Source organism: Mustela nivalis, assembly GCF_964662115.1.
Source record: "Mustela nivalis genome assembly, chromosome: 8".
Taxonomy (NCBI): Eukaryota; Metazoa; Chordata; class Mammalia; order Carnivora; family Mustelidae; genus Mustela; species Mustela nivalis.
Window position 1 is genome coordinate 7,485,833 of NC_139027.1, and position 23,481 is coordinate 7,509,313.

Below are 23,481 nucleotides of genomic sequence, written 5' to 3' on the forward strand. Positions count from 1 at the left end.
GGGTGAAGTTGTGTCCCTGTCCTGGCTGGTGGCTGAGTGTCTGTAACCCCCAGGAAAGATGCTCCCAGGAAACGCCACTTCGGGCATCCAATCTCAGGAGCACCTGTTTTCTTCTCCTCCTAGTCCTAACCCTGTTGAGTTCTCCTCTCTTGGACCCTCAACAGGAGAGCCAGCAGGACGGGCCTTCAGCAACATCGCTCAGCCGTCTGGGCTGCCGAGAACACCTGTGTCCAATTCAGGTCGTTGACTCACACGTCCCATTCCAGAAATAGGCAACAGCAGGCCACACAAGCTGTGGTCCTGTTCTTTGACCCCATCACAGTAACCCCAGACTTCTGACCTTGCTTTCTGTGATTGAAAAGAAGCAAAGCAGTGGCCCTGGAACAGCTGTGCCCAACCTAAACTCTGTACCCAAATCATGCCCACTCAGTGAGAAACAAGCTGAAAAAGCCTGACTCGTTAAGACGCAGTGAGTGTCAGGACTGTGTAGTGTTTGTGTGTGTGTGTGTGTGTGTGTGTGTGTGTGTGTGTATGTGTGCACGCGCGCGCGCATTTCATTTGTCCATATTGGGGAAAAAAATTCTCTGCAGAAGCTTCATGTTTACTTTCTCAAACGAGAAGAGATCACACGGAGATGCCAGTCACCGGGGAGGACCTGACAGCCACCCACTCGAGGGTGAGACCCACTCAAGGGAGGTAGGGGACTTCTCTTTTCTTTACTACAACTTGGAGTTGTCCCTAGAGGACACAAGGGCTGGAGGACTGAGAAAGTGCTGCGTTTTCTACAGTGTACATAAGTGTACAGTTAGAAACACAACTTTAGGGCGCGTGGGTAGCTCAGTTGGTTAAGCGGCTGCCTATGGCTCAGGTCATGATCCTGGGGTCCCAGGATCGAGCCCCACATTGGGATCCCAGCTCCACGGGGAGTCTGCTTCTCCCTCTGACCTTCTCCTCTCTCACGCTCTCTCTCTCACTGTCTTTTCTCGAATAAAGAAATAAAATCTTTAAAAAAGAAAAAAAAGAGGCATTACTTTATGCTTGCTCTAATCAAATAGCCACTCTCGTTGTTTGAGAATGGTTCTGTGTAAAAATGAGTACAGGCCATCCCCCCTCCCCCAACAAGGATCTTGGGACAATCAGATATCTTGGGAATCCTCTCAGAATGACACACGATGGCCAAATTCTGCCATTGTAGATGAGAGAACATGGCACAGGGGGCAGCGAGCTGGCCTGGGATGGGGCTGCAGCCCCCTGCCCTTGCTCCCAGGGCCCTCCATGGGGTGGGGGGAGGTATCGCTGTCCTCATCAAGCCCACGGGCACTTCCTGTCGCTCCTTTCTCATGAAGCGCTTCCTTCAGCAGACACAGCATAGGGCTCTTTTGAGGTCTCTCTGTGGCATTTCTGGAATGTCCTTCTTCCCCAGTTCTGCTGTTCTTTCTCCTTAGCGTGAAGGCAGAGCAATAAAGAGGCCTATTTATACTGGTCTGGGCTTCTGCAGAGCACATCTCATTGCTGAGTATTTGAGACATAAGTGTTTCAGAGACAACCTGTGAATTACCTGGACCCTCTCCAAGGGAGTGGGGATGGGGTTGGCAGAACCTTGAACTTGACTTGGGGCTGGGGGCTGCCTCCTCCAGCCAGGGGTGCCTCCCCCTGCTACAAGACCCCCTCCTCTCCTCCCTTCACCTTAGGGCACTAGGAGCCCACAGTCCACTTTGCAAGGTCAGCATCAGGCTGGTGAGGGCCACTTCCCCAGTAAGAACGGTCACCAGCCTCCCGACAGCCGCTCAGAGTGAAGACGACGCTCCTTCACGCAGCTCGCTTTCTCAGAGGGGTCCGTGTTGCCATCTATATTTTAAAACAGAGCACCAGCTCTGGTACATCCGTTCCGTATCAGCTCTCAGACTGTTCTAGATAAGCTTTGGGGTGCCTGCCTCCCATCACCCTCCCTGTAGTTTGAGAACAGACCCTGCCCCCTGCCAAGCTCAAGCGGTGTGACCTTGTGTCACAGGAACTTTAGTTAATTCTGCTAGAGATGGGCAAATGCCCCAAGCAAGGCCAGTCGGATATTCTAGATTCAGAAATGCTTCTTAGCCCCTGTTGGGCCCAGCAATGCCAGGCTCAGGGCAGCTTGCCACATGCAAACAAGAGCTATGGGACCTTGGCCACAGAGCGGACGACGAGACTGTCACACGATGACCCCCAGGGCCCCAGCAAGACAGCTTCCCTGTTTGTAGTTCCAACCATTCTCGAGGCCCTTTGGTTTTCTGACATATCTCCCTATCTTTTCGTAACAGAATGTTCTATCACGGCTTACACTTATGCAACATGATGATCTATTAGAATTAAAAAAAAAATTTTTTTTTAATGGAAAAATCTACCAGCTGTTATCTGGAGAGACAGAAACAAAAGGTCACTACGGGGCAGGTCCTCACTTCTGCAGGCGGGCTCGGACTCGGCAAGGCCAGCCCCTCCAGGTTTGCAGAGCTCCGGGAGGGGCGGGCGTGGGTTGTAGGGTGACCTGGGAAATTTCCGCAAACGGAAAGCTCCTTCTTCCTGATATTTGGAGATGGGATCTCTATGAGGTGATCGAAGATGTCCCAGGGAAAGTGAGTGTCAGAGAAGGCCAGCGAGTCCGAGACCACCTGGCTGGGCGGCTTCCCTCCGGACTGCTCAGAGCATCCCGGTACCTCCGAGCAGCCGGCTTCTCAGTCCAGGTTAAGGTCACGAGCCTGGACTCTCCGGTCCCTCCAGCCTCCGTCTTCCCGTACTGCTGGCGCGTAGGGTCATCCGGGCATAAAAGAGGAAGCTGCTGGCCTCATCGAGTCAGCACGGCAGTCTGAGAACTGGCATTAGACTCTTGAGTAGTCCCTGTTACACTTCCCATAATGTCACCTTTCTTGCTCAAACTAGTCTGGGTGGCTTTTGCCCCCGTGATCAGAAGAACCTTGCCCAAGTCACAACCAGTGGGGTGCCAGACCTAGGTCCAGGTCTGACCGACTCAGATCCAAGGACGTCCCACTCCACTCCGCTTCCTCTCTGGTGGCCTTCCACAAAAAGCCCGGCAGGGTTGCTCGGCAGTTGGCACCCACCCTCCCCCCTCACCTTCTCAAAGGGGGAACCATAACAGTATCTGCTGGGAGCTTGGTAGAAATGGAGAATCACCCCCTGTCCTAGACCTACAAAATCAGAGTCTCATTTTAGCCCGTTCCCGTAGTTCCTTCAGAAAGTTCCTCGGGATCCCCGCCTTCCTGTCCCTGCAGAGCTGGCCCATCTGCCACTAGCTTCTCAAAGGACCCCAGCCAAGTGCCTGTCCCCTTAGGGCTCTGTACATCTTTATAAAACAGAGGGCTCTCCTGATTCTGATCTGTGGAGGAATCAACTGTTTCCTTTGACAAGATGGCCCAGGGGACAGGCAATGAGTAGGCACTACTAACAGATACGAAATTTCTTGCCCGCATCGTGGAAATACTCTGGGATTCGTCCAAGGTAGCAGTTTCATGAGTCTGACTGCACTAAAGACGGCTGAGCTATACACTCTAGAGGGTACATTTTATGGTATGTGAATTATATCCCAATGAAATAATGATTTTTTGGGGGTGCCTGGGTGGCTTAGTGGGTTGGGGCCTCTGCCTTCGGCTCAGGTCGTGATCCCAGGGTCCTGGGACCCAGCCCCGCATCAGGGCCTCCGCTCAGCAGGGAACTGCTTCCCTTTCTCTCTCTCTCTCTCTCTGCCTGCCTCTCTGCCTACTTGTGATCGTCAAATAAATAAATGAATCTTTAAAAAAAAAAAAAAGAATGATTTTTTTAATGGTACAGAAAGTGAAATAGTAAAATAGAGAAAGTGAAATAGTAAACCTCAATCAAATGAGGTCCAATATTTTCCAAAGCCCCGTGGCTTCCATGCAGAAGGCCTTCATCCCTCTCTGGGGTCTCACGGTTTCTCTTCAGATCGGTTATGAAGTGCGCATGGTGTGGGGGTAGAGGGGGTGGGAACGGAGTTGCAAAGGAGCACTTGAGAGCCTGAAGCGGGGAATGGGCATGAACAGCAGCCCCGACAGCTGCCGTCAGAAATGCCTCCCTGTCTCTCAGATTCCCCCATCCCTAGCCCCTTGTCTTGCCTCTAATCTCCACATAGCTTCCTTAGACAACCAGGTCATCTGGGGAGAAGTACATAAATCTTGCATTTCTTTGAAAGGCCAGTGACAGCTAGCTAAATGTTGCAGAATATTTACTTTAAAAGAATATTAAAGGGATACCTGGGTGGCTCAGTTGGTTGAGCAGCTGCCTTCAGCTCAGGTCACGATCCCAGGGTCCTGGGATCGAGTCCCACATTGGGGCTCCTTGCTCGGCAGGGAGCCTGCTTCTCCCTCTGCCTCTGCCTGCCATTCTGTCTGCCTGTGCTCGCTCTCGCTCCTCTCTCTGACAAATAAATAAATAAAATCTTTTAAAAAAAGAATATTAAAAAAAAAACTTTGGAAGAATGAAGGTCTAGTCATTGAGACCCTAGACACCAAGGGCTGGCACATATCGTGGGGATTTCCTGGCCTTCAGGTTCCAGTTCGGGGGCCACCTCATCCAAGGCCGTCTCTGACCACCCCCACCCTCCCCCCAGATCGACTTCTGTCCCCAAACTCCTCTGGCAAGAGTCTCAGTAATATTCATTAAATGTACGACTATTGCCCAAGTTTAGTGTTGTTAGAGAAAGAACATTCAGGAAAACGAGAACATTTGGGAAAGCATAAAACCTTGGTCTGTTGAAAGCCAAGCTCACGTTCTGATTTGGGGGGTGTGTATGGCCGCCAACTTCCCCGGAGGACTCTATGTTCCCCTCGTCTGCTGCTGGGTTCCAAACGCTGATGACCCACTTTACTGGGCTCGGCGTTCAAAGCCACCCCGAGAGGGCTGGCGCAGGCGTCGGCACCATCTCAGAGGCCGCTTCTGATGCGTCCTGTGCTGAGATGCTCCCCGCCCCCCTCATTTTCATTACTAGTTGCCCATTAAGCAGACAGAATCCACCAAAGATTAGCACTCTCCGGAGTTTCTGGGTCGAGTGATAAAGCACAAATATTTCCCTTTCTGAAACTTTCTGAACTCTCTGTAATATCTTTATTGCCTTCACTGTCCTAGTCACAAAAATAAATACAGGCTAAACTAAGCCACTCTTCCTCCCTTCGGTTTCACAAGCCGTGTGGCGTCTGAAGTAGCTGTTCGTAGCAGCATCTGGTGACACCGTCGGCTGCGGTGAAGGGACGTTTCCGTGGAATGGTCACCGCACCTTAGATGCCAAGATGAGATAATACACAGAAGGTGCTCGACTCCGATCAGGCCTTTCATCTGTGATCGTCGTCACTGGCCTCCTTGCGCAGGCAGAGAAAGACGTGGCCCTGGGCCGTTCTCAGAGCCGGTCCCCTGTCACCTACAAGTGCCACCTTCCGCTGCTCTGAGGGGCCAGCGAGGGGCAGAAGGTTCAGGAAGGTAGGCTGCTGGTCCCACATATTGCCCTGTGCCTGCTTCTGGAGCTGGGCCACTGAGTCGTTCACTCATGCCTCACTCATTCCTCTGTTCCATACCGTGAAATCGGGATCGACTGTGGGGCCCCAGGAAATACCAACACCAGTAAGAGCTGGTTCCTGCCCTCAAGCACGCAGAGCTTTAAGGACACGTGGGACCCTACCACATCCGTGTACAATGTGAATACAAGATGCCATGGGCTGGAGGAGGAGAGCGTCCACCAGAAGCTTTTGGAAAGGCTCCCTGTGAGGAAAACCTGGAGGTTAAGCTCCCCAGACGTGGTGGGGTGCCTGAACACGAGTTTGCAAACATATATCGCTCATATCATCTTGCCAAGGGGGCAGGCTGGGCCTCAGAGACAGAAGGAAGAATGAGACTGTGGGCAGGAAGAACCCGTCTCAAAGGTTGTTTTAAGTGTTTGAGGAATGGCCAGCAATCCCAGGTAGCGAGAGTTCGAGGGGGTGTTCAGTGGGGACAGTGTGAGGTGAAGTAGCAACAAGCCGAGTCACATGCAAAGGGCCTTGGGGCCACACTCCAGAAGTGGTTCACCTGCTCCTTTGGATACGAAGGCCTCCAGGGGCACCTGGCTTCCCTGTCCGGGCACATGCTGGCAGTGGAAATGTCAGGGGCCAGGAGAACTCAGGTACACAGGCTTGTGGGGGTTTTGTTGTTGTTTTAGAGAGAGAGGGAGGGCTAGAGCAGGGCAGAGGGAGAGGAAGAGAGAGAATCTTAAGCAGGCTCCAAGAGCAGCGCAGAGCCTGACATGGGGTCAGCCTGAGATCATGACCCGAGCTGAAATCAAGAGTCAGACTGGGCCACCCAGCTGCCCCACTTGTGGGTTTCACGTATCATCGAAAATAATTTTTAAGAAAGAAATTAGAGGGTCTTACCTGAGGTTGACAACATTTTATTTTGCCCTGAAAGAGCAGTGAAACCGTTCCCAGCACCATCATTTCGGAGGATAAGGGTAGAGCCGGACGCGTAACCAACAGAGGCCCCCAGGAATCCCAAATAAAGGGTATTTTTAAAACCAAAAAAGTGATTGAGTTTAGTTTCTTTAAAACATTTTTTTTTAAGATTTTATTTATCTATTTGACAGAGAGAGAGAGATCACAAGTAGGCAGAGAGGCAGGCAGAGAGAGAGGAAGGGAAGCAGGCTCCCTGCTGAGCAGAAGGCCTGATGCGGGGCTCAATCCCAGGACCCTGGGATCATGACCGGAGCCGAAGGCAGAGGCTTTAACCCACTGAGCCACCCAGGCGCCCCTAGTTTCTTTAAAAATTCCATCATCCTCATTCTTCCCACTGTGCTTTGGACAAACCCACAACCAACCCAACCGAAAACCATGTTTCCACCCTCCGATCCCAGCTCCTGCACCAGCATTTGGGGACCAAGGGTTCGAAGACTAGACAACGGCTTACAAGATCCAGGGTTGACACCAAATGAAAACCCTAGCAACAAAAGCGGTTGAAATATACCTTACTCTCTGTCACACCATCTCCCCGAGCCAAACCATGGGCTGGATTCCAAGGATGAAGAGGCAAGGCCAGATCCTCCCCGCTGATGCCCAAGTCCCTACTTAAATCAGGGCTCATGTCCCTAAATGTGTCCAGTCCGCCCCCTGGACTTTATCTCCTTAGTTAGTGGAAGTTCCCTCAGTTCCCTTCCTGCTGAGGCTCAGCTACATCCTGGGGCACTGGAAGCCACTTTTGTGCTCCTGCTCTGTTGAGCTCTGACCCATGTTAAACTTACACTTCTCAGCTGGATTCAAAGCTGCTTTCCAATATTAATGATGCAGAAGGACATAGTTGGAAATAAGCTATATCAAGGAAGCAGGGTGACTGGTCACAGGAGAAAAGCCCAGGGTAGACTAGAAGCCTCAGTTTCCTTGTATGTGTGCATGAGACCATGTGTTCTTGTTGGGGGGGGGGGTGTCTTCTGGTTCTGACATTTTGGGGCCCAGCAATCTGAAAACCTTATTACCCTAAAGGGGTCCTGAGTTTGAGTCTAAAAATCTCCTGGCAGCCAAAATGAAGGGAGGAACATTTTGGGTTGCACAGTTTAGTTTTTCTGACAGAAGAATGCATACAAATTGATTTGCAAGAGCCGGACACTTTCCTGGAATACAGCTCTTGCCAAAACTTCTTCTGAGTGTCCCTGTAAAGAGACCCCGGGTTTCAGCTTCCAGCACAGTATTACACAAGACCCACAGATGTTGTTCAAACAGATGATGCTCGGGGCGCCGGGCTGGCTCAGCCGGCGGAGCGTGCCACGCTCGATCTCACGGTTGCGAGTTTGGGCCCCACACTGGGTGCACAAGTTACCTAAAAGGACATAAAATCTTAAAAATAATTAAAAAATAAAAAAGAAACAGATGGTGCTTGTAGGGCATTTCCATAAAGGCAGAGGTCACCAGGAACATTGTCACTCAAGGAAGCCTTGTCTGCCTTTGATGTTCCTGCGCTTGAAGGACAAGGACAGGAAGAACCTCATGACAATACTTCACCCCTACCTTAGAAGCATAACAGAGCCTGCGTGGCTCTACTGCAAGGACCTGGTGTCTCCATTTCAGGCCCATGGATGGCTGGCTTTTTTTTTTTTTTAAGGAAACAAACATGTATACAGACACAAATGCATACACTTAAATACGTTTATTTAATGATCTAGTGTTCATTGTAGACAAATTTAAAATGTAGGAAAGCATGAAACAAAGAAAATGCCAATAACAGCAATTCAGAAAGAGATCTGTGCCTCTAGTCATTCATGTACCTGTGGTGTATCTATACGCAGACATCCGAATGTGACCCAAGGGTCATTCTCTAGATCTTTTTTTTCTCTCTCAAGATTTTTTATTTAACAATATTTTTGTTCTGCGCATTATGTACAATAGTAGTTTTGCAGGAATGTAATAAGTATGGCATGAAGAGAGAGAAGTATAGTCCAATCTGGGCAATGTTGGGCTAAATAATTATCTTTTTCTTCTTCTAGAGCTTGTTGGAGCCTTTAAAGTTTTCATATTATCATACATGGGTGTGTTATTTAACTCTGGGATGTTTTCTTGCAGACATTATATAGAACTGCTGTTTTACATACTTACGTAAATGGCACCTAATATATATCTTGTAATAAGTGTTAGCCATTAAATATCTTTCAAAGGTATGATTTTAAATGGCTTTATACTTCGCCAGTGGGTGACTATTCTAACATCCTAGAAGTGGAATCAGGGGGTTAAAAGGAATGAACCTTTATAAGATCTTTCTAACATCTGCAAGGAGATTGTACTAATTTACTGAAGAGTAGTGTAAGAGCCCAACAATTCATAGTTTTCACCAGCAGTGGGTACCATTACTATTATTTAAACATGTCAACCTGAAAGATAAAAAATGACATTTTGATTTTTTAAAAATCTTATTGTTTGTTTGCTTTGTTTAGCAGATGGGGTAGACAGACTAATGACTTCCAAAGATGCTGCTCTGGGGAACAGTTTGGCTTCACCGAACCAAAATTAAAGACAGGCATTCCCCCATCCTACAATTTTACCCCATAAGCATCTATCCACCAGAAATGTGTGCCCATGAAGAGACCTATGCAGGACATTGATGGCAGCATTATCCATAAGTACTTCCAAACTGGAAGCAACCCCAAATTCCAACAGCCATAGAATGCTGCAATGTCCTCCATAGGTCTCTTGATGGGCACACATTCCTGGTGGACAGATGCTTATGGGGTAAAATTGTAAGATGTTGGGAATGCCTGTCTTCAATTTTGGTTGGTAAAGCCAAACTGTTCTCCAGAGCAGCATCTTTGGGGGTCATTAGTCGGTCTACCCCATTTGCTAAAAAAAGAGTGATGGAATGCTAGTTAGTGAAATACTATGCAGCTAGGAAAAGAGAAGGGCCACAGCTAATCAACAGCAAATGGATTCTTATAAACACCATGTGTGGCAGAAGACAGCAGACACAAAACCCCACATACTTTGGATTCTATTGATGAAAGGTTTACAAACATAGGCACATAGGCACAACTAAGAGGGAATGAATGACAGAATAAGTGTTTATCTTTGGGGAAGAGGAAGGACGTCATGACTGGGAAAGAGGCCATGAAGACCATCTTGGGTTCTGGCAATGCACCATTTCTTGACTCGGGCAATGGGTAGTAACCAAGCTAGATATTTACTCTGTGTCTCTTTCTTTTCTTACTTCCTTCCTCCCTCCCTCCCTCCCTTCCTCCTCCTCCTCCTCCTTCTTCCTTCCTTCCTTCCTTTCTTCCTTCCTTCCTCCCTCCTCCTTTCTTTCTAAGATTTTATTCATGTATTTGAGGGCGACAGATAGAGGGAGAGGAGAGAGAGAACCTAAGCCTCTAAACTTTAAACCTGTGTTTATTTACACAAAGCTCCCCATGCAAAAAGCAGCTGATGCTTCTTTAGAACCATCAGGGACATGAGCTTTTATTTGAGTGAACAGGGAAAGGAGTTGATAGCTCTTCTTTGAAAAGAGTGCTCTGCTGTGCCCATGCCATAACCTAGTGCTGGCTTTTCATGGTGAAAAAGCCCTTGAAATTTCTGTAATGAAAACATGTGATTATATCTTTGGTAATCCAGCAGATCTAAAAATTATATGACCAGGTAACCCTTTCCGGATGTAAAGTAGTATATATTCAAAGTCTCACCGAATTCGTGTCCTGGGGAACACTTATTGGAAAGTACTGAATTAGTTTGTTCTTCTGTCTTTACAGTTAGAGAAACTCAGGCCAATGATGAGAAATAACTAGTCTAGGGTCACATGGTGAGTTACGGCTGAAGGCACTGTGTGGTAGGCTGCCCTGGAATGCGGGAATACTTAGCCAGCGCTCAGGCTCACCTATTCTGGGTTTAAATAAAAAATAGAGGGTATAATGTAAAAAACATCCAGGTACCAATCACACACAGCTTTGAAGTAAAACACTGCTTGGATCTCTTGGGTGGCTCAGTCAGTTGAGCATCTCAGTCTTGATCTCAGGGTCATGAGATCAAGCCCCAAGTTGGGGTCCATGGTAGGCATGGAACCTGCTTAATAGTCTCTCTCTCCCTTTGCCCCTCCCTCCCCCATTCACGCTCTCACGTGTGTCCTCTTTCTCTCTCTCTCTAAATAATAATAATAATAAAGTAATATTCTGCAGTATTTTAATAACATAGACCAAGCCTTCTGAGTATCCCTCCTTGGTCTCAGCCCACTTCCTTCCTCATAGAGGTACTCCCTGTCCTGAATTTGATACTTATTACTCCTATACGTGTAGGAGTTTTTCAATTAATTTGGTAATTTTTCAAATAATTTATTTAAAGGGATCTCTATGCCCAACACAGGGCTGGAACTCATGACCCGGAGATGAAGAACCACACGTTCTACCGACTGAGCCAGCCAGGCACCCCACTTCTATATGTGTTTATTTGTTTGTTTGTTTGTTTGTTTTTTAAGTAGGACTGATGCCTAGCAGGGAGTCCTACTCGGGGCTTGAACTCACCACCCTGTGCTACCCAGGCACCCCTCCGTGTCTTTAAACTTAGGTTGCTGCACTCGTTTGCTAAAGCAGCGGCAGCAAAGCACCACAGCCTGGGCGGCTTGAACAACGCAATCGTGGTCTCTCACAGGTCTGGAGGCCGAACTTTTGAGATCGGATGTCGGCAGGGTTGGCGTCCATCGAAGGCTCTCTCCTTGGTGTGTAGGTGATTGTCTTTCTCCCCAAGTCCTCTTGTCCCTGCGCATGCCCATCCCTGGTGTCTCTCTGTCCAATCACCCCTTCTTATAAGGACATCAGTCAATGGTCTTCTTCCTGTGTTTGTCTTTGTCCAAATCTCTCCTTCTACAGATACCAGGACCCACCCCATGACCTCATCCCACTTTCACCACCTCCTCAGAGACTATTTCCAAATACAGTCACGTTCTGAGGTCCTGGGTGTTAGGACGTCAGCATATGAATTTGGGGGACACAGTTCAGCCCATGACACCGTCTACACACTCGCTCTCCTGTGGACGACCTCCTGGTGCTGTAAGCCAGGCTGCAGGGACGATCCTCACCCAAAGCTTGTGGCATCTACTGACTGGAGCTCAGTGCGCAGACCTTGGAGTGGAATTGCCGAGCTATTTGGGCTGCTTATTGACTCGACTGCCCTCTTCTTGTTGACTCATGAGGCCACGTGTCACGTTGCCAAATATACACGAGACGGCCCGAGTTCACAAGCTTGTGCGTGGGTCCCTCTGTCTCTCTGGACCAATGAATAAGGGAGAGGACCTCTGCTCTAAGCTCAATGGTTCGCCCCCACCATCAAATTCATCTGCTGAAATCCTACCCCTCACTACCGCGGAATGTGACCGTAGTTGGAAATACGGTCATTGCAGATGAAATTCATGAAGATGAGGTCAGCCTGGGGGTAAAGGCGGTCAAGGTCAGCCGCTTATCAATATACCCAGTGTTCTTCTAAAAGGAGAATATTTGGACACACACACTCAGACACAGACACAGGGAGGACACTATATGAACACAAGGATGGCCATCTACGAGAACAGGAGAAAGGCCTGGAACAGACTCTCCCCCACTGCAGTTCTAGGAAGGAGGCAGTCCTGCCAACATCTTGATTTTGGACTTCCAGCCTCCAGAACCACGAGAGAACCTGTTTCTGTGGTGTAAGACCCCGAGCCTGTGGTCCTTGGTCATGGCAGCTCTAGGAAACTAAGATCGTGTCTGTTCTGCTTTTTGCTTCTTGTTCCTCATCCCTATCACTCTTCACTGCCTGCAAACCCAGAAGGAATGTAGGATGGTGAGTTGTTGCCTGTGGGTCCAACCACACCCTGCACTTCTGGCCCCACGATTAAGAGAAAGGTCAGAACAATGCAATGGACCAGGACCTCCAGGACCTTGCTTGGGTCCTCAACCAGCCACAGAGGGCCTGTTTGTCTGTGACAAGGGGCTGGCCCTCCCTGAGCTGTTTCCTCAGCTAATAAGGGTGTTAGACAGCAGTTGTCAGGGGTTGGGGGAAGAGGAGAACAGAGAGTTTATTGTCTAATGGGTGGAGAGCTTTGGTTTTACAAGACGAAAGTTCAGGAGATGGAGGTTGGTGACAGTTGTACAACCTTATGACAGTGTTTAACACCACAGAGCTGTATCCTCACAAATGGTTATTTTATGGTAAATTTCATGGTATATGGATTTTACCACAATAAAAAATTTGAGGTTAAAGAAGGATACTAGGCCTGGGACCCTCCAACTGTGCTGTTTATAAAAATATTCCTCTGTCTCCTACTCTCTGCAAACTGGAGTGGCAAATGTGATTTCAGTTCTCCTAATTATCTGAGACACGGATGGTTCTGCTCTCATCCTCGTAATGAGTTTTGGGGTTTTTGGTTTTGTTTTGTTTTTATCTGAGCCCCTGCTGGTTTTACAGATGGTTATCTGTGAAAATCTGTCTATTCTAAGACTCTGTTCGTCTTATGAATGTATGTGTGTCTGTGAGTTGGGACCACTGATAATAACTGCCTACCCAGGGGTGCCTGGGTGGCTCAATGGGTTAAAGCTTCTGCCTTCGGCTCAGGTCGTGATCTCAGGGTCCTGGGATCGAGCCCCACGTCGGGCTCTCTACTCTGCAGGGAGCCTGCTTCCTCCTCTCTCTCTGCCTGCCTCTCCGTCTACTTGTAATCTCTGTCTATCAATAAATAAATAAAACCTTAAAAAAAAAAAAAAGCTAGGTCTCAGTGAAACCCTGAGCTCCTATTCCTCTGTGGGCTGATGCCCGTCATGCAGGAAGATACTGCTGCTTTGTTCCAGCTGCTGGCTCAGGTTTCTAACCCGCCTTCTGCTGGGGACATACCTTTGGTGGACACTGGGATAGGACACCAGACCCCCCTTTCACTGGAGGACTTGCTTCTCCAGCTGCTGGGAATGCTGTCAGCAGACAAGCTCAGCTGTCAGGTTCTTCAGGGTTGGTCTCAGCCGCAGAGGGCTGGGTGCCCAAGGTCATACCCATCCTGTGGTTGTTGCATCCGCTGGGAAAGGTGGAGAGGCTGGGTCAGCTCAGGCCAAAGGGAGACAACTGTGAAGGTCATTGTGGTTCCTGTGTTTCCTGTGGGGTCTATCGTTGGGCCTCCCTTCTCCCTCTGCCCTGTCCTGTTTCCTTCCTCTCCCCTCCTCTGGGGATGGCTCCAGTGACACTCTGCGGCAAACATTCTGTCCCTAAACTCTTCTCAGAGTCTGCTTCCTGGGAGGCCCACCCTGTACCAGCACCCACCTCCCCCGTCTTCCAGAGACTGGCAGAGCAGCCTGTACCCGAAGGGCTCTTCTCTGAACTACACAACCACACAACCTTTGGCCTGTCTGGCATTTGGGTTCGCCGCCATCTTGAGCCGCCTCTTGGGAGCTTCCGAATTCACAGTCCCAGGGGCCAGGGGATGGCTGGTTCTGGGGTCAAACCCAAGTTCCTGGGGACCTTCTCATTGTCTGTGGTGGCTGTCACCAGTTGGCTCCCAGCACAGAGGGAAGCATTTAGCTCCACAGGAACTAATTTAGTCAGAAAATTGAACCGCACAGACAGCACCTGGTCACGAACTTTCCAAGTCCTTCCTGTCCCCAGAAGGAAGGGAGCTTATTGGGCATCTGTGAAAGTCAGCGAGTAAATGCAGTCGCTGAGACTCCTAAAAAGGGGTGAGCGCCTGTCTCTGCGGGGTCTTTAGTTACTATTGGATGGAGGCGGGTACTGAGGAGGATCAGAGATGCAAAAAAGTCAGGACCTTTTTGCTCTGCCGGTGGGAGTTACTTTATTATCCATAAAAGGCTGAGGCACAGAACCTTTGTGAACTGAATTTCTTCAAGGACATCAGAGCATTTTCCCTGCACTCCACACTGTGCTCCCTGCTGTAAGGGGTGAATTCGTCAGAATTCTTGGGTTTTAAGTAACAGAAATAAACTTGACCTATAACAATAACAACAGAGCCATAAGGGGATTTTATTTTAAGGTGTTCCACCAAACCGGAGGTCAGAAATGCTCCCAGGACCCAGAAAGTGATCAGGTCTGTGATCTGGGACCTCCATGCCCGAATTCTGCACCCGCCCAGTGGTGTGTGTGTGAGCATGGGCGTGTGCCCGTGCCCGTGTGCACACGTATGTGCATTTGCACGCGTGCTTCCTCATGTGTGTGCACATGCGTGTACACCTTTTCCAAGGTTAAGCGCCTCACAGTGGCAAATGGCTAATCGTTCATTCCAGGCTTTCTATAAAAGCATTTTTTAAAAGATTTTATTTATTTATTTAAGACAGCGAGTGAGAGCAAGCGGGGCAGAGGGAGAGAGAGAGAAGCAGAACCCCACGGAGCCTGATGTGACACAGAACGTGCTCCCAGGACTCTGAGATCATGACCTGAGCCTAAGGCAGATACCCACCCGGTGTCCTATGAAAGCATATTAACAATATCAAGAAACTAAACTCTTTCTTGGACCCAATCCAAAATTCCTGGGAAATACGATTTTATTGGTGGGCTTTGAACCGATATTAACTTCTGATGCAATTAGGCATGGACGCCTGCCAGGGGGGACCATGCGGTCCAAACCTGCTTCCGGGACCCAGCCCTAGCCATGTGACCAACAGCCGCCAGCCAGCCTTGGAGAGCACACTGTGAAAGATTTTAACTAGGCAGCTCCCTGTGCCATCTGACCTGAATGGAGAAGGCTGGCTGCGGGCTAGAACTTTCCAGGACCCCCACTCCCCAGCACTGCAAGCAAAGCAACCAAAAGCCTCTGCTGACCTCAGCAAACCTTTCCAGAGCTCTCCCACGCTGTAGCAGGTGCAGAACCATGTAATGCGCTGCCTTTCCTTCCTGGTGCACCCCCAAAGGAGTACTGACATGAGGGGCAGAGATCGAACACGCTGTGAAATGTGACAAGACCACCTGTGTTCAATGAGAAAGGCAATCAGTTGCTAAGTGACTTGTATGGTGCCAGGTGTTTCCTATAAATTATCTCTAACCTGCACAACAAGTTTGCCAGGAGGCATTATTAGTATATGCCTGTTTTACAGATCAGAAAACTGACGCTCAGGGAGGTGAATGAACTCATCGGAAGTCCCATTGCTAGTGTATAGTGGGATTCAGGATTTGATTTCAAGTCTGGTTAGTTCTGAAGCCTGTAGTCTTCCCAGCATGACGCATTGCTTTCTAAGTAACTAATAGATCACACAAGTAAAACCTTAAATAATTCACAAGTTGTATGATTCAGGAATGCCATTAGAGGCTACGCGATGCCAAAACCATTCAATGAAACAGTGACGCATTCCATCAGACTTGCGGCTGGAATGATTTCAGTAATTTATTGGACGGGAAGACTTGGCTAAATTAATTCACTATTCCCATCTTGTGCTTATTAATTGTTCTGACAACCATCCGGATGCTCTTGTTGACTCGGTACAGGCTTACCGTGCAAACCATGGGAGACATGGGGGAGGGGAGGGACTAGACGCTTTGCTTCCGGCATCACTGATGGAGGTGGGAGACAAGGGCAGGCCCAGCCAGTGGTCAGCGTTGTCTACTGTGCAAGAGGGGAGGGGGTGGTAGAAACAGCACTGGATTTCGAGTCCAGATTTCTGGCTTCCCACTCTAGCAGAGCTTCAGTCTGCTGGAACTCAGGCAGTCGCTCACTGGCCCTAGGCTCCAGCTTCCTTCTCTAAAATGGTTTTATTAAATCCCACGTCCTTGGGGCGCCTGGGTGGCTCAGTGGATTAAGCCGCTGCCTTCGGCTCAGGTCATGATCCCAGGGTCCTGGGATCGAGCCCCGCATCGGGCCCTCTGCTCAGCAGGGAGCCTGCTTCCCCCTCTGTCTCTGCCTACTTGTGATCTCTCTCTCTGTCAAATAAAATAAATAAAATCTTAAAAAAAAATCCCACGTCCCCCCTCTATGCATTTTAGAAACAGTGGTTATTAGTGTATGATAATAGTTACTATGTAATAAAGGTCCCTTGGTTGGGTGTCTCACTCTTGATTTCAGCCCAGTTCACGAGCTCAGGGTCGTGGGATCAAGCCCCTCATGGGGCTCTGCACTCAGCATGGAGCCCCCTTGGGATTTTCTCCCTCTCCCTCAGCCCCTCTCTCTGCCCTTGTGCTCACTCTCTCTCTCTCTCCAGAATAAATACTTAAAAAAAAAATAGTTGCCGTGTAATAATAATGGGTAAAATTGGCTGGCATGTATGTTTACTTTCCTTGTGGAAAGTAAGTTTACTTTTCCTTATGGCTATGGGAGGTTGATCCTAATATTAGCCCCATTTTACAGATGAGGCAGCTGAGAACCCATAGGTGAACTAATGTGCCCAAACCAAGTGTGTCTGCACCCAGAGAGGACTCCGGTCTGGTGGCCTGGATAGAAACCATCACCTATAAGACCGTCATCATTGCCCGGCGAGTTGCTAAACTGGGAAGCCCAGGGCAGGACCTGCGCAGGGTGGGAGCTGGGGTTGGGGGTCAGATTCTCTGAGACTCTCTGCGTCACGTGCCTCACCATCACCAAGGCAACAAGCCCTCCCTTGCTGTTGCCAGGGAAACCATCTGAACTCTCTCTTTCTCTCACCTTCACCATGGAGACAGCCAAACGGGAAAGGCGCTCCTGGAGTGGGAAGAGGTACCGCAGGGGGAGACGAGAGAACGTGCCTCCAGACTTCTCCTTTGTGGCCAGAGACGCAGCATCTAGTAGGAGCCCAAGGTCTGGAAATTCCCGCTCCGTTGAGGAATGTGAACACATTCCTGGAGCTACCCCGAAATACAATGGCAAAGCCAGGATGTCCCTGGGGAGACACAGGTTAGAAGAATTGTTTTCTGAATTTATTTCTAGAAGCTGCCTTTCCTTTAGTCAGCCATTGTCCAGATCAAAGGAAATCCCCCAATGCTCATGTCTCACAAATGCTGAAAATCCGCCCTTGATCTAACTGTGTTCCCAGCCCGCCCGGTGATGCTGCGTCGCCCAATCCGTCCTCCCTGGTGTCTGCCCAATGGCCCGGATGGGCTATCTCGCGGCTCCTGGGGTTCCAGGTTTCTAGACCAGTGCAGGTTCTTTACGAAGGCATCAGGTTCCAGCAAGTTTGCCTGACTCTCCTGTTCACCTAACCACCGAACTCCACCTGATCGCCAGAGGCAGGAGGGCGGGGTGACTGAGAGCGCGCAGGCAAGTCAGCAGCCAGAGCTCAGGTCCTGAGTCGACGCGTCCAGGCGGGACATCTGCCTCCTGGATCTCAATGTCCTAGTTTCCTTGGAGGTAAACTTGGATTAATCAGAGCATTCGCCTTGTCAGGTTCTGTGTCAATGAAAGGAGACAAAGTGCAAAGCCTTCAGCCCAACGCCCAGCACACGGCTGCGCATCACACACACTAGCAAATATTAGCACCAACGCCATTGTTTCCTAACACCAAATGCAAGGGGTTTTTAGTTTGTTTTAAATGATAGGCCCCCATCTAAGCCATCGAATTTATTTTATTTATTTATTTATTTATTTATTTATTTATTTTAAAGATTTTATTTTATTTATTTGACAGAGAGAGATCACAAGGAGGCAGAGAGGCAGGCAGAGAGAGAGAGAGAGGAGGAAGCAGGCTCCCTGCAGAGCAGAGAGCCCGATGCGGGGCTTGATCCCAGGACCCTGAGATCATGACCAGAGCCGAAGGCAGCGGCTTAACCCACTGAGCCACCCAGGTGCCCCTAAGCCATCGAATTTAAATTGCATACATTCAGGGTTTAAATTCAGCTTTTGGGGCAAGTCATTACATCATCCCTACTGATTCTCTCCTGCTCCAGGGTGGACCTGAGGGTCGCTGGATTCAGGGATACGTAGGTTCTTTCTGCTCTAAGAGGCAATGCTTTTGTAATTCTTCGCAGCCTGATTAGCCAAAGGACTGTCCAAGGAGGAGTGAACACTCAGGTGCCTTCCGTGGCCTTCAATGGCTGTCCTGATCCTGGGTTCGAGTGTGGCTCAGCACAGCAGCCCTCTCTGTGCCGGGCTGGGTGGTTTCAGGCAATGAGGCAGCACACACATGCAATCCTTTGCCGGCCCCTCCCTGTGTCTGTCTGTGACATCAGGCTTAAGCCATACCAGCAATTCACTGCGCTGCAGGGTCCTGGCCTGGGACCCAGAGGCTGGCAGTGCCCTGCCATCCCGCCCCCTCCCCGTGTCCCTGCCCAGGGCCACCGCCAGCTGCTGGACAGCCCGGGGCCCTCCAGCACAGGCTCATCTAGGAGGCCTCTTCTTCCCACTCAGTCCCCTTCTGCCTCTCCCTACTAGGACTTGGGTGGGAGAAGCAGTAGGAGGATCCACAGACTGAGAGCCAAGAAGCAAGAAGCAGCAGAAAGATACCAGATCCTAGAGGAAAAAGCATTCAGGGCCAGAATGAGTAAGCAAGTTCATCTCTGGGCCTTCATTTTTCTTTTCTGTAAGAACAGGGTAATCTTGTCCACTTTACCACAATGATGAAATAACGCACGGGCTCCCGATAATCACATCCGTCAGGAGGGGATTCAGGTTTTGTGGGGGCTGAGGCTTATTCAGTTTGGAGAAACGTTTTTAAGAAGAATGGAAACTTACAAGTACAAAATTAAATATGAAAGGGAACAGTTACTTAGGAGAAAGAAGTCACATTAAATAACAATTTAAAAAATTGAACAGGGCGCCTGGGTGGCTCAGTGGGTTAAGCCGCTGCCGTCAGCTCAGGTCATGATCTCAGGGTCCTGGGATCGAGTCCCGCATCGGGCTCTCTGCTCAGCAAGGAGCTTGCTTCCTCCTCTCTCTCTGCCTTCCTCTCTGCCTACTTGTGATCTCTCTCTGTCGAATAAATAAATAAAATCTTAAAAAAAAAAAAATCTGCATTTAAAAAAAATTGAACAAATACTATAAACATCACAAAAAACTAGAAAAGTAATGTATTTTACTGATTAACTTATATGATTTTTTTTTAAAGATTTTATTTATTTATTTGACAGAGAGAGATCACAAGTAGGCAGAGGCAGGCAGAGAGAGAGAGGAGGAAGCAGGCTCCCTGCCGAGCAGAGAGCCCAATGTGGGACTCGATCCCAGGACCCTGAGATCATGACCTGAGCCGAAGGCAGCGGCTTAACCCACTGAGCCACCCAGGCGCCCAACTTATATGATTTTATGATACTTTTTTCTTCATTGTTTTGCAGGGGGGATGGCTGTGTATACTTTGACAACCTCTCCGTATGACCACGATTTTGTAACAGCATTTTTTGCAGAGGACTATCAAGTCTATTCCCCAGCATGGTGGATCAAAGTTTGTTTCTTATGATTGACAGTTTGAGAAGACGTCAAAAGGAAACAAATTCTCTCTTTGCAATTTTACATTGCAAGATGGTGAAGAATTTTCACGACTAAGAGTATTTTCCATGGACTTATTCTGACTCAATTCTCCTCCACAAACTCATACTTTTGCAGCCAGAACACATTCCTTTCCCCATGTGGATTTTAGTTCTAGAATGTTCTGCCAGGATGCCTGGGTCGCCATAACCAAAGACACCTTTAGTGCTCTCATCACTTAGGAAATTCCAGGAAGCTCTATGCCAGAAATGGGACAGAAACCAAATTTTATATACATATATATATATATATTTCCTTTTTATGTATTTATTTTAAGGGGGTGGGGCAGAGGGAAAGGGAGAGAGAGAATCTTAAGTGGCCTTGCACTGAGTGCAGAGTCCTACACAGGGCTCGATCTTATGACCCAGAAATCATGACCTGAGATGAACCCAAGAGTCGACCACTCAGCTGACTGAGCCACCCAGGTGCCCACCAAATAATATGTTTTTAATTTTAGATCCCAATATCACAATAAAAGAAGTGATTCAGAGGGCTCAAAGGAGTCTCAGGAACTAAGACTAAGGGTCACGAGCCCCCATGACCCCATCGCCTGCGTCAGGGCGGTAACAACCCCGCTGCAGCTGAGGCTTCCACCATTAGTGCCCCTGGGTCCTGTGGTGTTCATATACACAGGTTCTGGACCCCTCTACCTGCACGCCCCGCTGCTGTTTCTAAGCCTGAAGCATGGCAGCTTGGGTTTTCCCATCATCAGAACATTCTCCCAAGTCAACGTTGGAGAAAATTATAGCTATTGGCTTGCCCCCTTGCCGTAGGGACCCTCTGTGCTCTGTGTATATAACTCCTCGGATGGAAACTGCCACCCCCCACCTGCTGCATGGATCACTGATCAGGTCCCCAGACCACATCTTCTTGCCTACTTTCCTGGGCCACTCCCAGTACCAACATGTCAGGTTGGTCCTCGGATAAGTTGGGGCGGAGTTGGGAGTACTGGTGGCTTATTGGGGGTAATGCCTGTTGAAACTACAAGGGGAGGAAGCAAGGAATGAGCAGGGAAAGACTCCACCCCCCAGTGCAAATCTGAAACCTGCAGGAAGACACAGGGAAGGGGGGATAGGCAGGTAGAGATGCGGACTGAAACGCCTACTGAAGTCTTCTCCAACCTGATCAGAAGCTGTGAGGTGAGGATGGCCCATTAGAAGAGGCCCCCACTGGGCGGCAACGTCCAGCCGCTAGGGTCATGGCACACTTCCTCATTAGCTGAAGACTGCCTGGGAGCAGCATGGTTTTGGCTCAAAAACAGGCAGATTCTGAATTCCCAATGGTGGGGGGATCTCAGTAACTAGACCCCCCACAGTGGACCAGCATGCTCTTCCTGAAGGAACTTCCGGAAGATGACCGCCATGGTTGGGATGTAGAAGAGGAAGACCTGGAGTGGGATGTAGAAGAGGCTGAAGCTCCGGGTATACTTGTCTCTTTGGCCTTGTAGATTCCTTACTTTTAGGGTAGGAATGAAGCCAGTGGCACCCCCCAAAGTACCGGGTTACACGGCTCTTGCCCTGGACTAAGGATATCACTGTGCGGATGTGGCTTGACTTCTCCTTGACTGAAGTTCCCGAACACCCACAGCCACTAGAGAACCACCCAAAGTGGACAGAATGTGGTGGAAAGGAACTCTGAGCAGAAGACAGTGGTCTTAACTGACGGAAGTTTTAAAAATCTTGTAATTCACATATTTTATAAAAATACATGAATCCATGAAACTATTGTTTGAGTCCCTACCAAAGTCTTGGAGGGGGTCCTTGAAAGTAAGGGACCCTGAAGAATAAACCTCATTAACTTCATGGTAAATCCATCCCTGCCCTAACTACAATCATTTCCATTCTGGGAAGTTCTGGTAACTTGAAGTTCTTCTTTTTAAAGATGGCCACCAAGGCTTCCTGCCCCAGGGAAGAGGTGCCATAGGTGATGTCAGACAACCAAGATGACAGTTCTTGGTTTTGAGTTTTTAAGGCCTTGCAAGAGATTTAAAATAAAAAAAAAAAATTATTTTTAAGAGAAAAGTCCTTGGGGTGGCAGAAATCTAGGCTTTTGAGCTTCAAAATCCTAATCCTTGGACAATTTAAAGGATAAAGTTTATCCTTATATATTTGGAAACAGAAACATACCTGGATGCACAGTGCTGTTTCCCAACACCTCAAAGTATTTGTTGCTTAAACGTTCCCCAACCTGGAGCCTGTGGCAGAGGAGGAGGGGTCGGGCAGAGGAGGAGGGGTCAGCCGAAGGGAGGAGGGGTCGGCCGAAGGGAGGAGGGGTCAGCCGAAGGGAGGAAAGGAGAAGCAAGAGTGTTGGGTAGATATTGCCATGGGATTCCAAGTAAAGGATCCTAGACCAGACCCCAGGGGAAAAGGGCACAACCGAAACTCCAGATCCATTTGGGGATTCGGTTCCAAAGAGGACCTTAGCCTTGCTTCTAGAGATGAGCCCTGAGGGGGCAAATCTCAGAGGATTTCCCCAGGCAAGAGAGGGAGAGAATACAGAGAGCGGGACGGAGGTAGCCCCGAGGGAGCCCCCACTACCAACAGAACCGTAGGACAACAGCCAAATGTTTCAGAGCTTTCCAGAAGGGGTGAACGAGAATAGGACCTAGAGAGATCTTATAGTTGGGACAGACACTTGAATGACAAGAGACCAGATGGGAACAAGGGTGCCTTGAGACATGTCCTTGGGGAAGCAGGGAGGGCAGCAACCCTTGACCGGGAGTCACATGGATGGACATGAAACCCCGGGGGAGGTGTCTTGGGGGTCCGTCTGTGCTGGGCTCCAAAACTGGTTGGAGACACCACAAATGGCCGGAGATCAGGTTTCTGCCACCCATCAGATCGGAAGCTCCACCCAGACAATGAATTCGAGAGACAGAGTTTTGACTTTTATGCACATGAGTTGGCAACCTGGGGTTTCATACCCCACACAGGACCAGAGCAAGGATGACCTGAGACCGTCCTAGACGTCCCCTGGTAGTTTCTGCCTTATAATCTGTGCACAGCAGGTCATGGCAGGACGTTTCCCGCCCCCACCCCCCCCCCCCCGCCCTGCCCCGCCCATCCCCCAGATTCGCTGTGCCCTTCTGCACAGGCTCCCGGCTGTGGGAAGCTGACCTCATGGGCTGGAAACCAACATGGGGCGTATTTGCCCTCTGGCTTCCAGTTGGGTTTGGCCCACGGGAGGCACTGACCAGCAGGAAATGGGAGGGGTAGGAGGAAAGAACGGGGCGGGGGGGTTGGTATTCATTCCCCGGCTTTGGCAAGCGCTCCCCCCGGCGGGCCCTTTCCCCCGGGGGGCACGGTTCTCACCAAGGTTCCAGTCAGTGCTCTCCCTCTCTTCGCCCCTGCAGGCCTGTGCGTGGCAAGGGCTTCCCTGCCCTTCCTGGCCCTGGGACGCTTCACTCTCCACCCTGCTTTCCCTCGACCCTGCTCACACCTTTGTAAATAGTTCCTTCCTCAGGCTCCTGTGAACCACCTCTGTGAAGAGTGCCACCTGTTTCCTGCCCGGCCCCCGGATGCTGCAGCTCCTGCCAGAAGCACTGTCAGTTGAGAATCGGGTGTGGGGTTCCCGTACGATCCGAGGGCGTCCGCAGTCCTCCCCGAG

At 49.5% G+C, this 23,481-nt stretch overlaps 2 long non-coding RNA genes across 2 annotated transcripts; one reads left to right on the top strand and one right to left on the bottom strand.

The window, feature by feature from the left end:
* Positions 1-7,687: 7,687 nt before the first annotated feature.
* Positions 7,688-18,499, bottom strand: LOC309871380. The gene is made up of 4 exons (XR_014315246.1): positions 18,287-18,499; positions 17,089-17,302; positions 13,353-13,527; positions 7,688-7,836 (listed from the first exon to the last, which is right to left on the bottom strand). It is a non-coding gene; the product is annotated as an uncharacterized lncRNA (long non-coding RNA).
* On the top strand, positions 17,244-20,090 carry LOC309871379. The gene is made up of 3 exons (XR_014315245.1): positions 17,244-17,316; positions 18,790-18,898; positions 19,686-20,090. It is a non-coding gene; the product is annotated as an uncharacterized lncRNA (long non-coding RNA).
* The last annotated feature ends 3,391 nt before the right edge of the window (positions 20,091-23,481 follow it).